This window comes from Stegodyphus dumicola, chromosome 10, assembly GCF_044657685.1.
Source record: "Stegodyphus dumicola isolate Sdum_Otavi_A_Nest chromosome 10, ASM4465768v1".
Classification (NCBI taxonomy): domain Eukaryota; kingdom Metazoa; phylum Arthropoda; class Arachnida; order Araneae; family Eresidae; genus Stegodyphus; species Stegodyphus dumicola.
The window spans coordinates 63,483,392-63,498,496 of record NC_140777.1 but is presented as its reverse complement, the minus strand read 5'-3'; the positions used below and the strand labels follow the sequence as shown (position 1 = coordinate 63,498,496).

The window sequence follows — 15,105 nt, the reverse complement described above, 5'->3', positions numbered from 1 at the left end:
ACTTTGCTAGCCAATGCTAACATCATCTGAAAAGATCTGGCTCAACGACTGGAAAGTAAACTTATATGGACGGCACCCGTTACCCTCTAAACTGAGTCTTATGATAAAATCCACATCGATGGAAAGTTAAACGTTAAAAACCACATTTGGACGTTCCGCTTACCATCACACAGCATAATTATAGATTCTTGTACATTCGGTGTAAACTTTCTACCTAAAAGTCATTAAATGCGACACGCTCGCTACTTTCATATGGCCATAGTACGTAATGTTCAGTGTATATAATGTAAATAGTATACCAAGACTACGGTCCTAATTGTATATAAAATTCGTAAATTAATGAATTTATTGTTTTAATATCGCTTTGACCTTCCTTTGAAGTACAGTTTCCTGTCCAGGGATTGTATTGCCTATGACGTGCAATCCTCGGGAAAAGGTCAATGTTACGAGTTTTGTATAATGTAATATGAACGGTCTCAAGAAAATAAAGCTCTGCCTAACATTGAAATCAATGGCTCTCTCTCTCTCTAAACTGGAGAAGGTTTTAACGAATAATTTCGTCGCCAAACTTGTCAACCATTTAGTCTGGGCCTTATACGTACACTTCAATTGTATATGCCCTTCAGTAATTTCAGGAAGTGGAAGGTACTGAAGATCTTTCGGCAGCCGGGGGGTGGAACTGTGTATGACTGCACAGAGCATCAGTTCTCCGTTCAGAGTATGGAGAGAATTTGCCGTTCTTTATACGCACTTTTTACTGCTTTGTGTTTAACGTTTCTAGTAATTCGAAGTGGTAACTACTGATTATGCTCTGATGTACAGAGAACTGTACAAGTACAAAGTGATTCTTTTAGAACAGACCTATTTCATTGAGCTGCAATTTTGTTAAATAGTATCCGATTTTAATGCGGCAAAAGATTCAGGAAAGAGGAAACTTTAATGGTCTGTTCCGTTTTTTGATATGCAACGCCGAAAAAAAGAATAATAACGAAAATCGAGAAATGCTATATAAGGAAGGATGGCTTGCGCCTATAAAACATTGTTTAAAATCTTCGATTGCTATGTGGCATACCAAAGTAACTAGCAAATGTTTATAAAAGTTATAAAGTTCATAATCATTTATTTACCCTATAGTAGGTGTTGAAAATGACCACCCTCATGGCGTAGACATAACCTAACTCGCACTCCATATTGCCCTGACATCCATTCTGTCGGCAGTGATGTTTGCAATTTTCCCAAAAATGTTCGCGGTTTATCGCAATAGACACGAAACGTGAAACTTTTCTGCCAGTATGCAGTCTTTCTTGTATGGAATTTCGTTGTTTTATTTATTTTTTCGGCTTTCAGAAAACGGGACGAAGCAATAAATTTTCATCCTTCCTGAATCTTTTGCCGTAATCTCATTAAATTCAGATACTTTTTAACAAAACTACAGCCCAATGAAATAGGTCAATTCTAAAAGAATCACCCTGTACTTTCGTGGAAGGTTCTCGATCTGTAATGTGTTTCTTTTGGGAAAATAAATTTTACAAAGCTATCAACGGTTCTGTATGCATTCAATCCATAGCCATGCAACAGTATATATGTTACGGTGGATGTATGAAACATCGGCATTCTATAGAAGGAAAGAGGAATATTCTGGATATGCTGAAAAGACAGCATGTAGTAAAACGGTTGAGAACCACTGTTTTATAGTGGCAAACGGGGCATTTAAAAGAATGCCTTGAATTTTTGGGTAATGCATGAAAGTTGTACACTTTCCCTAGGCACTGTAAAAAATACCTAAGCATTCTATAGAATGCAAATGATAGTTAGGTGAAGTGTGAAAAAAGGTCATGAAAAGGCTATTATTTAAAAAACGTGCATTCCTCAAAAATACAAATGTTATTTTTTAAAATGAATAAGAGAGCATTAAGTACTTTTATTCATATGTTCACATGTAAAAAAAATGAAAGTTGTACAAAACAAAATGTATGCCTTTCTTAATAAAGAAATCAACATATATGTATATTTGAAACGAACTCGAGATTTATTTTGTTCTTTGTCATAGAAGTGTATATGTTAATTGTTTCACACACTGCCAGCCAGTTTTCAACATTCTGTATAATGCTGGCTTTCATATATTACTGGTAACATATACATACATTTGTCTTCCCTATACCAGAGGTCAAACAAATTATACTTTAATGAATAAGCAGGTTTTTAAGAACGCAGACATTTACTAAAAGTTTACATGTATCATTTGCTTATTATATAAGAATTTTAAAGAATGACTATTTCCACTTCATTTATGAGGAAAATTAAGTATTCAAAAACGTTCTATTCGCTTCAAAAACCAAATATTCCACTAACAAAACAAATTATTTACGAAGCCCAAATTAAATTACAAGAAACAAATTTGTGTGTTTTTTTTAATTAAAGTAAGATTGGGAACGTTTGATGAATGGTACAAAATTACCTGGTTAAACTGAATTTAAAAAATTCTAAAATATGCATTAAAAAATTAAATTTATGACTAGAATCATTTAAACCAAACAGATTATGCACACATCAACAGTCTTCCTCAGTCAATTTCAAATGTATTTTGCAAAACGAATGTAAACGCTAACTAATATGGAAATGCAACCAAAGCTGAAAATTTAGTTGGGGAAGAGACATGAATGACATTTTTATAGGATATCCATATGCAAGTGTATACGAACCTGAAATTTCTGCTCATGTAATGATCTCCAAAGAGGGAGATAATTATAAAAGAAAATTTTTCAATTAATCTTTGAAGAATTCTGATTATAATGATTGGTTCAGCTTAGGAAATATGACATAGAAACTTATCCTCTGCAAATATGCAATATAATTACTAGACAGGTACATATAAGGTTTGGTTTACATAAAATGATTTTTGAGATTTTTAATCACCAAAAAAATATTGCCACCCAGAATCTGTTCTTTCAGTTTTGATCATGAATCCAGATTTCGAGATGTGGACATAAATCGGTACATAAAACATAGAGAAATTAACAAATTGATATGTTTTTCAAATGATTGTTTATGGCACAGTGCACAAGAACAATCTGCCTAACAGCACAGATGCCTTCCAGCATTTATTTCAAATGATTGTTCTAGGGAAAATGCCCACATCCATGTTCCACATGCAGAAAACCACGATTGTGTTCATGCAGGTAGATTGGCTGGGCTGTCATTCAAAAGATATGGACAGTGAAATTTTAATGAATACTGAAAATCAAAGAAAGACAGTTTAATTCTTAATTGAGAGGAGGGAAATGACAAATGTAGAGAATAAGTTTTCTGGGATAGAAAAATAAAAAAAATCAGCTACACCTCTTCTCGGATTTCAAAGAACATGGATCTCTCCAACTGCTAGTTGGATATGCTAACCATTTACACCAGACAAGAGAGTATAATTTGTTATACTCTCCCTCATTTATACAGAGTTCGTACACATTTCTGCATGTGGAAGTACTTTTAACCACCTGCGCTAAAAAGACGTGCCACGCACGTCGAGATGCTTTTGTTTCAAACTGCAAGCGACGTGAACACCATGTTGATAGGCATTTATCACAAAAATGAAAATAATGTGGTGCACACGTCGCCTAACAACGAGATTGTTTATTTCTTGAGTTACAGCTCTGGATTGCACTCGCAGATGCGGAGTGATGTAAATAAGACACTTTACCACTTGTTATTATAGCACACCGCATCGCAACCGTGAAGTTTAGTCGTAGCGCAAGTGGTTAAGGATATATCAGCAAATAGGAACTGAGTAAACTAAGGCAATTTATGCACCCGGACTTTACTTTTGTAATACCACTTTAGTAATTTGTAATTAATAAAATAAATCTGCAAGTAAGATGCATTATTATTGATCATAACCTAATATTTAATTACAAAACAATATGATATATACCAAACGATTTTTTCAAGTAGCATTAAATTATAAAATTTCCTGCAACATTCATATTTTTAAGGAGATTATTGACTTTTCATGCAAATTTTACTCACAGGGACAGCGAAAACTGGACGGAGCACAAAACTTCACCTATGGATTTCAGATTTTTGTTCAGTCGCACTACTGTTCATGCATTCTTTGTTTCTTTATTTACAGTTTTACTATTTTGAAATACCAATTGGTATCTTGATAATGCTTTGATGTTTATTTATATTTCATTGTTCATAGATAGATTTTTTATTCTGCAACAGATTTCATACAGAATCCTGTTGGATGCATCTATAAACATTTCTTTCATTAGTTCTGGCATATGCCATGAGTTGCATGATTCTTTCTTTAAAGCTCATTTCATTATGTACTCGCTCAGCCCAAAAGTTTGTGCAGATTTTATGTCCGGCATAAGCTAAATTGAGAAGTAAAATATTAATCAGCATTACTCGTAACAGAAGCTTGGCTGTTGCCACTGTAGTTGCTTGCTAAGAGTCAGGCAGCCAACTGACCAGAACAGACATGAACACCTCACATTTTGACAGTTGGTAAGTGTTGAAAGTTAGCTGCACTTTGCCTGATCCAGTTAGTGTCATAGCTTCGTGCTGATTTACTGTAACCTAGTTCATATACAGTTTGAATCAGTGGCTGAAGCACCCAAGGTGTTAGGTTGTTTTGTATTATTTTAAGCCTCATTAACTGTGAGGAATAAAGTTTTATTTAAAATTTTACATTTTTGTGTTGTATCTTACACCACAATTAGGATTAAGAAAAGGCAATAACTCACCTTAATAAGTAGAAAAGGGTGAGCAGTTAGTTACAAATAAGTAAGTTAGGCAGTTAGATATTCCTAGTCATAACAGATTTACATAGTTACAAACAGAACTTTTTTTTTTTTTTTTTAATTTCTAAAAATATCCATTCAAAAAGCCCTAAAAACATATATGCTATTGATTCTAAAATGATACTAGCATACTTATACATTAAAAACTACAAAACATTTACACATATTTTTTATTTGAAAAATTTCCAGATATTTTAGTTAATTTACAAGAATTTCCTTCTTTTTAGCATCTTTCCCAATTTATTTCAATAAACAAGTCAATGTTCTCACTAATCTCTCCTTCATCTTTTAATTTGTTAATGTTTCAACAATGTACATTTAAGGAATAATTTTCTCTTTATAAAATCCATTTTTTCTTCAACGAGTTTTCTCTTCTTTTTAGAATTTTCATATTTAAATAAAGATTTCCATTACTTAAAGATCTGGTTAGAATGTCGACCAAATTCTGCTATTGATGAATTAGCAGCCACCACATTTTTAGGTTAGGTGCCACTGCTGAGACTATTAATTTTTTCAGCAGGAAACATGAAAAATCAGCTGTGCCTCTGCTGATATTCAAACCATGAATCTTCCAATGGCTAGCTGAACATGTTAAACATGTATACCATGACAGCATGCATGGTGGATTCGACAATTCCTTATACTGCTACTGTTAATTATGTTTAACATTCAGGATCAGGATCACATATATACATGATCATGTGATTCTCCCTTCACAGCCCATGGTATCATTACATGTGTAAAGCCTTGCTCATTCTTGAGGGCCATGATCACACTGGAGCGATTTCAAATTGGTACATTTTATTTACTTTTTAAAATGACACTAGAATTCTGTTATATTTTCAAACAATCTTCCACCAGTAGTTACTTCAATATACGTTTTTGGGACTTTTCACCCCACAGTAGCGTTAGCTCAGAAGGGCTATTAGTGTCAAAACGAGATTTTGCATCGAATCACTTTTGAAATTGTTGCTACCAAATTTTACCCCTCATATTATTTTAAAAGAAATTAAAAAATAAAGAATGTGAATTAATGCAGGTAATTTCTCACACTGTGAATAGTTTCATTATCTAATTCACATATTGTAAAACTTTATGAATTTTTGATTTACAAACTCAATGATTGCAAAGTGAGCAATGGCAACACTGTACAGGAAGGGGGAAAAAATATCTCCAATGTCTATCAAAAATTCTAAAGCTATGCAGTTTATAAATATTTTGTGATAATGTAATTGTGATAATAAATTTCTGTTCAATTGAAAAAAAAGGGGGGGGCTAGTTCTACATCTCCTGGTGTACTTGGCCGATTGACAAAATTCAACTTGCGTTTTTCATGTCTCGAAAGCGCAACTTAGGATATATATTAGATTTATGTATAGCATTGTTCTAATATAGGTATTCTAACACAAAATCGGACTCTCCAATTTCTGTAAATTTAAAAGCAACAGTAATGTAGCACAATTCTGCTTCTCCAGTTTGAATCACAAATGTATAGCTACCAATCTTGACATCTTAAAAACCATGAGGAACTTGGAAGGTTTTCATACTGTGGAGCACACCATTTCAAAAAAGTCCACACTAACTTAATTTTATAATCCTTTGTTCAGATTTTTAAACAATTTGTAATTCAATTCTGATGTAAAACATATTAGCATTTAATTGGATATTCTAAATTTTATGTTCTTTGGTTTCATTTTAAAATTTTTTTACACTTTTATACCAAAAAAACCCTAAGCAATGAAGGAAAGTTTTTATATTTATCAAAGCACTTTTAAATGCGATGAAAATAAAATTAATAATTAATGTACACTCTGCCCCCCCCCCGAAAAAAGAGGACCGTTCTATATCTGGGTATCAACTGGGTCGGTTGATGAAATTCAACTTGCGTTTTTCATGTCTCGAAAGCACGACTTAGGACATGTATTAGATTTATATATAGCACTGTTCTAATATAGGTATTTTGACACAAAATCAGACTTTTTCTGAAATAGCATACCAATGTTTTTCCATATTTCAATTCTACGACTCAAATTATGCCAAACTACCAAGTTTTGTAAAAATTGCAAGAGTAGTTTTTCAAAAATTAGCTCTCAAAATTTTAGCTCCTCAATGTCAATTGAGTATATATTTATTAATATCTCTTTTTTTTATTAAGCTTATTTGATTCTTCCTTTCACATTTTGAAATTCACGTTCATTCCAAATAAAATTCACCCATTTTTTTTATTTATTTTTTAAATTTGTATTTTTAAATAATTTTTATAAATTTTTCAAAAAATTTCTAATTGTAATCTATAAAATTTTTACCATCTTCTTAAAGTAGATGTATTTCTAAGCATACCTTCAAAAATTACAATTTTTTATTTAAAATTTCTGAAGAGATACGTGAATTTATATATTGGTGTGTTTTGAATTTGGCATGTTTGTTGAAAGCGGTAAAATATCAAATGTTGTTTAAACACTTCGCTAAAATTATTTGGAAGTAGAAACGATGTGACTTTTTTCTGCTCATGCACAATGTAAAAAGAGAGGAACGAGATCGCTAAGATAATGTAAAAAGATAGGAACGCTTTTTTTTTTTTCTTCTGCATAATAGAAGGGAAAGGAAAATTGGTTGCCATATATTAAGAAGTTCGCCAAGTGAATTATTCTTGGCCAAACTGAAAAAATTTCGCCAAGATAAAATTTTTAATTTCTCTGTAAATTACACAAATTTAATATCTAGGCAGAATTTGAGTCATAGAATCAAAATATGGAAAAAAATGGCTACGTTATTTCAGAAAATGTCTGAATTTGTGTCAAAATACCTATGTTAGAATAATGCTACATATAAATCTAATATATATCCTAAGTCTTGCTATCGAGACATGAAAAACGCAATTTGAATTTTGTCAATCGGCCCAGTAGAATGGAAGTCCCCCCTTTTTTTGCGCAGTTTACATGGATTCTAATATGAGGTATAAGCAAATTTATATGTTAAACTAGAAACAACAACAAAGTATCATTCATTCAGTTACATTTATGAAATTTGTTTGGATATATCATAATTTTAGTAATAACTTGTTCAAAGTTTTAAAGCATCCATCCCCCTGATAATGTATATAACTAATGACAGTTTTCTTTAAAATTTGCAATTTTTTTATCTATGAAAACTTTATTACAGTACCAGATATTAGCACTGATAGAAAACTGTAAATCTTAGTGTATTTACTTGCAGTAATAATTTTAAATGAAATCAGGCTTAATGAGGGAAATATGCAGGTCCTATGCATTTGTATATTTTCAGAGCTTACGGGCCTTGGGGAGGGCTTCTTTCTGCTTTCACTCGTCACAAACACGTTAAAGGCGACTGCAAACAACACAATCGAGCATGAAATGATCGAGTGATAATTAAAATTCCATCATCCAATAATTATTTACCATCAAATATTCAAAATAACATAATAAAGATATTGCATTGCAGAAAGCAATACACAATAATAAAATGGTTGCTATTATAAATAAAAGTTATAATTCTTTAAATTAATTATTTCAGATGATCATATTGCAATAATAAAAAGTACTTGTTAAACTTTGTCCATTAAACACTTTATCAAAAATTTACTTCACTTGTACATTATACAACTTACTCAGCCTTTTAATTTTCATGAAATCCAATAAAATATACTAATGCAATTAAAGCTGTGAAATAATGTGCAGTGCACAAAGAAGAATCAGTCCCATGCAGTTTCACACAGGAAGTGTTCATAAAAATTTTGCTTGATCAATTAAACTTTGTAAAAATTTTAAATGACAAAATGTCAATAAATTTACTGTCATTGCATATCTTACTGAAGAATTACATGAAAAATAATGCCTTTAAAATAAGTTTTTTTATCCACAGCCAATAGAATATTGAAATTTAATCATTAAGTGTAATGGAAAGTTATACTTAGCCACTTTCTTAAATTGGCACGAAACACCATAGGAAAATAATCCCAAAACCTTAAATCATTTTTTATTCATACTGAAGAATATATATATTCTTTTAACTGATTAGGTCAGCCCACAGAGGAAAAACATGCAAATGAATGACAAGATTACAAAAATGTATCTACAAGAAAAAAAAAAAAAGTAGGGTATAATGTCTCAAAAACAAAGTATCACATCCATTTAAAAGCATTTAATTAAATAGTTGAAAAAAAGAGCAGTAGTTTTTAAATAGTTAAAGAACACAATTTACATATTATCTATATTGTAACAAAAATGTTGCTAAAATAACACACACTAAAATAACACGCATACACAGCAATACTTGCATTATCCCCCCTTTAATCACAGTCTAATTAAATTTATTCATTTAATTAAAATATCTTTTCTTTAATTAACATGCAATATCCATAAAAATTCATGTATATGAAGACACAGGCAGACATAACTAATTATAAATAAAATCTCAACAGAAAAATTCCATTTATGATTTTGTTTCAATTAAGCCTTGCCCCCCTTCAGAATAAACTGCTTACAAGTGAAGACTTTCCACATGCACAAAAGAAAAAACAGTTTCTCAAGTTTTAATTCATCACAGGATGTGAGCATTTTTAATAACACTCAGCAATGTAGGATACAATTTGACCCCCCTTTCGGGGCATATTAACACCCTAATCAGAAATTAAAATATCTTTTTAATGTTTTACTTTACAAAATCATATAAAAAGTTTAGTAAAAAAAAGCCCCTGTAAGATTATTTTAGTAAAAAAAAATTGTTGCAACCAATACGAACACAATAAATTACAAAATAGCTTAATACAATTTATACCCCCCCCAAAAAAAATCTTACAGTACATGATAAAGACTTATACTATTTCATTTTTCTAGCACTCATTTTTTCTTGTTTTTAATTCCTTGATGATGAAGGCAACTTTTTATTATTATTTCTTAATTTGTACACCATGCAATCAACGGGAAAAGCAAGTACTGGGGGAACATAAAACTGTACAACTGCTGGAGCTAAACTGTGAAGTATGGTAGCCAATATTGCTGCATAAACAAATAAGACAGCAGAGCATCACAGGGCCTTACAAACATATTCACAAATTGGACTTGCTTATATATAAAACTTCAAAGTACTGTCTCAAAAGTTCAAGTTTCATAGTGCACGCATATCAAAGAAAAAGAAATGTCAAGTTGAAAATTCTTTATTACAAGACCTTTCTGTAGATGCCTAGATTGAACCTTGTTTGCTTAGTTTAAGACATCATTACTAACATCTGACAAACAAAGCTGTGCAGTCTATCCCCTTGACCACAGTGCTCAATGTCTATTACAGGAAAACACTGTTCTAATAGTCTTGGCTCACAGTCTGTCTCAGCAGGCAGATCTTTCATATAAAAAAAGAGGAAGATTGAGAAAAACAGTGCAGATGGCACAGATTTCATGGACAGTTCTGTTGCCACTTTCCACACTTAAGTGCAATTTCTTGAGAAACAAAGGCCTCTGAGTGTCCTGCAACTGAACCATTAATGAATTCAGAAGCTCTACTTCTTACAACTTTTTCCATCTGATGCACACTTTAACTCTGCAGAAAGGTCTCCAGAAACACTACAAATTGTGAGAAGGAACGCATACTTCTGTAACATTTGTACAATCATGAAAGACTGAATGCACAGTTGTCCAGCAGAGAGGGGCAGCTGCAAGGCTGGAAAAAGCTGTCGCCTGAAAAAGACAATTATCATTCAAAATTCATACAAAACTGAAAATATTCTCTATTTCTGCACTATAACACAAACATAAATAATATAATCATGGTATATGCACACACATGTCAGGTCATCTCATCATATAAATAACGGGGTTTGGGGAAAACAGGTATAATTTTTTTTTCAAATATTTTATTATTTAAGTTCATTAAATATGTTTGTTATAACAATACAAAAGCTTATTTCTTACATATACTGAAACATAACAAATGAATATATAGGAATAAATAAAATTTTAAGTTACAATTTATATTTTAGATCATTTATTTTTTTATTTTTTATTTTTTTTTTTTTTACATTTCTAATTTTCTGTTTTTCCTTTTTTTTTTTATCAAAAAGGCACCTAATGTCATTTGCATTTTTCTTTTGTGCTCCTTAAGAAGTTGTCGATAAGCAAACAAGGTATCCACGACACTCCATCTTGCCTTTGAACTCCTATCAAAATCTGCATTATTTTCAACAAATGAGTCCATAACTTGTTATGGAAGTTAAACTGGTTTTTAGAAGTTCTTTTTGTTTTTTCATTAAAAGTTCTTTTTGCTCTTCTTCAGAATTGCTATTTTTAATACTTTTGTGTTCTTGATTCACAAATTCCTTGAGCACATCATTAAAATGACTTTCTGAATTTTTACAAAATTTCCTCCAGATTTTCCACATTTACTTCATCAACTTGTTTGTTTCTAGTGTCATCGTCCTTCTTTAAATCTGGCCAAATGATTTCTACACTCCTTTCACACATTTTTTTTTTTTTTTTGTAACCTCATTCCAAAAGAAATTTGTTTTCTACCGCATCCATGATATTCTAGTTCCTCGAAAAATCTCTTATTGATTGTTTACCATCACAGTCTTTTTTTCAATCATTTGTCTAAATGTTCGTTCCAATTAATAAGCTTTAAAATTAGATATAACACCTAGATTGATCAGTCGGATAAATGCAGTTATGTTACAAGGCAAGAAAACTACTTTGAATGGACTCTATGTTAATCAGATAAATTTGTTGGGTGGCTTGGAGAATTCATTACCTATTAAAAGTAGCACGTTTGGTTCAAGTTTTTTGATTTCACAATCTTCTTCAGAATTGCTATTTTTAATACTTTTGTGTTCTTGATTCACAAATTCCTTGAGCACATCATTAAAATGACTTTCTGAATTTTTACAAAATTTCCTCCAGATTTTCCACATTTACTTCATCAACTTGTTTCTAGTGTCATCGTCCTTCTTTAAATCTGGCCAAATGATTTCTACACTCCTTTCACACATTTTTTTTTTTTTTTTGTAACCTCATTCCAAGAGAAATTTGTTTTCTACCGCATCCATGATATTCTAGTTCCTCCAAAAATCTCTTATTGATTGTTTACCATCACAGTCTTTTTTTCAATCATTTGTCTAAATGTTCGTTCCAATTAATAAGCTTTAAAATTAGATATAACACCTAGATTGATCAGTCGGATAAATGCAGTTATGTTACAAGGCAAGAAAACTACTTTGAATGGACTCTATGTTAATCAGATAAATTTGTTGGGTGGCTTGGAGAATTCATTACCTATTAAAAGTAGCACGTTTGGTTCAAGTTTTTTGATTTCACAATATTGTTTAACAGACAGGCAAAAATGTTCAGTGGATAAATTCTGGACAATTTCTGGCAAAAAAAAGTTATCCTTAATTTTTTTTATTAGACTCCAAAATTAGATATTAATAAGTTCATTTTGCTATTCCTTTCAACACTCTTAGGTTTTTGGAGTGATAAACAAGAAGTGACTTTAAATTGAAGTCTCCAAAAATTTCAGTTGTGTCAGCTGTTTCAATCTGAGTATGATTAAAAATTCTTGCTTTTTTTATTATAATATCTTGGCTTAATCGCATATTATGTTAAATTTTGTTGTCAATCCACACAAAAAGTTGTATTTCCATCTACTCCATCATATTATTTCTAGAATGGGTTATTCTAATTGCAGAGGATTTTGTAGTTGCTTTTGTAATTTAATATGTATATTGAATAGCTCAACAGCCATCCGTGAACTATTCCTTTTCACTCAAGAATTTAAATTTATAAGTTTGTTGAATCAAGATGAGCACAAATATTATCAGTACGTTTTTAGATATACTGATGACATAATTGCCTTTAACAACTACAACAAACTGGAAAATGCAAATATTTATCCTACTAGCCTTAAGCTTAACACAACCAACGCACAGCAAATTGCCACCTTCAAATTATCAATTACAATCTTATTAAAATTTATGACAATAGCAGAGATTTCAAATTCTACACGCTTACAAACTGGACTTCTAACATTTCGAAAAAGGTCACAGTTTATCAATTCACAACTTCTAAGAATTAAAAGAATCTGTAATAACACAGATCTTCTACAAGAAGAAATACTTTACTTCATTAGTATCTTACAGTGAAATCAAATATCTAAAGCAGTTATTAAAACATATTTAAAAAAAGCTGGCATTTACCTATTATTTTAAAGTACTTGTTTTAGTGATATGGAATTTTTCTCCCAAACTCGAAAGGAAGGTGGATAATGGATGATTGAAATGAGTAATCTAATGTAAAAATGTAACATAGCTTCTCAGTTCTCCAAACTCTTTTCTCTCACAATTTGGTCTAGAAATTCAGTATATTTACTATAAATATTACGACTTACTGGACAACCTTTCCTTGTTATTTATTTTAAGGGCCTTTTTTTCTTTCAAAGACACCTCAGGGCCTGTTAGCACAAAGAATTAAAACTTTAAACTAACATTTTTCTTATTTCTCCATTTCTTCTTCTTTTTAGCCAGTTTAACAAATGCACAGCATTTTAGCCATCTTGTTTAAGTTCTCGCTTCTAGGTACAACAATTTCCTTTGCACAACACCATTTTGAAAGAGTTGCATTCTTCCTCGATCCCTCTCAACCCCCGAATTTCTTTCCTCACAAGCCGGACAGTACCATTGGCTTCTGCTAAAATACATTAACTTGCTTCCATGTCATACTCCTCCAATAGGTGGAATTTGACTGTTTTTTCATTCTGGTAGCACTCATAAGGCCTTCATTACTTTCTGGGAACCTTTTTCCTGTTTAATTTTGGAAAGAAAACACGTAGGACGCAGGTATGTTGCTCTTTTGTTCATTAATTTTTTTCAAGAATTCTTAGCTTTAAGGTCTTAACAGGACCCCTCATTGTCTTTATTATTTTTTTTCATTAGGATAAAGTTTTTACTTTTTGAGCTTAGGGGCCAGTCCCTTGAAATGTTTATTAATTACTTGCAGGTTTAACACTGCAAAATTTGTTTCTACATTTGCCTAACCAGCCTACTTTGTATAGGATTTTTCTTATATCTTTTTGATCATTTTTCTTTTTTAGATTACAAGTTTTTTCTTGTTTAAAAATTTTTTAAACTTTTTTAGTTCAATTTTGTGTTTTCTCACGCGCAGGCATGTCGGGAAAAGGGACAGATCAATTGAGACATTGTTCATAATAAAAAAATTAAAAACAAAATTTTAATTAAATTTGATATGAAAGCCAATTTCAGTCTCAATTGATCTGTTCGACAAAATGTGCATATTTTCTGGTAAATCGGATTGGTTGGAGGCTTCGGGCACTTTTTCCTTGACAAGTTTTGCGTGAGGCCTTGAACAAAGTGGATTGACCATGTTTTTTCTATGTAATATTTCTCTGTACTATATTAGTTTTTTAGATTTTTTCACGTATTCATTTTAATTTTGTTGTATGGTTATTTTTGTTTTTAATATGAAGATTTTTTTCACGAACAGTTTATTACTTTAACATAGTTTTAACTTTGTTTAACATGCAATCTCTGGAATAGGATTATTAAAATGTTCTTTACAGCTTTCGCTAATTTTTCCCTCTGCTTTTATTATCATTCTTTTTTAAAATTTACAACTCAACGCGCAATTTTTGACCAACTAGGTCTCGGAGAATCTTTTTTATTTTACTACTTGCTTGCTTATATACCAGGTGGCCATAATTAAACTGACAGTGCTCACAGTGTTCTGTAGCACGATCTATTTACAAGAATGACGCTACATTTTATAGGAAGATTAAACAAGATGGGGAATGAAGGATTCCGCGAAAAAACAAATTAGTTCCAAAAGTCACCATTAGGGGAATATTTGGCGCTATGTAATAGAAAATAGAGTGTTAACAAATGCAAGTCAATACGAAAATTACCTTTTATTTTGCATTCAAATGAGGTTCAATGTGGCTGCCGTTGTTGTGGACCACATATTGCATTCTGTGCACAGTATGCACAACAGCAGAAAGTAACATGTCTGCAGGAATCTCCCGTACAGTCCGTTATATGTTATCCTTCAACATATCCAGGTCCTGGACCACTCCTTGATAGACCTTGGTCTTAAGGTAACCCCACAGCCAGAAGTCTATTAAAACATATTTAAAAGGGTTTAATCAAGGTAATCTGGGGTAAGATCAGGCGACCGAGGTGGCTTGCAGTTGGAAAGTAGCGGCTAATGACTCTTTCTGTTGTGAATTTCTGTCGTAGCATCTGTTGCACCCGTACAGCAACATGTGGAGGGGCTCCATCTTGTATGAAAGT

At 31.6% G+C, this 15,105-nt stretch overlaps 1 protein-coding gene across 3 annotated transcripts in view; it reads right to left on the bottom strand.

Annotated features, from left to right (window-relative positions):
• Positions 1 to 8,945: 8,945 nt before the first annotated feature.
• LOC118189049 (ubiquitin C-terminal hydrolase 7-like) overlaps positions 8,946 to 15,105 on the bottom strand; it is a 166,462-nt gene continuing 160,302 nt past the window's right edge. For all 3 annotated transcript variants that reach the window (XM_085824998.1, XM_085824996.1, XM_085824997.1), the window contains exon 34: positions 8,946 to 10,492. The gene's annotated coding sequence lies outside the window, so the exon portion shown is untranslated. The remainder of the gene's footprint in view (positions 10,493 to 15,105) is intronic.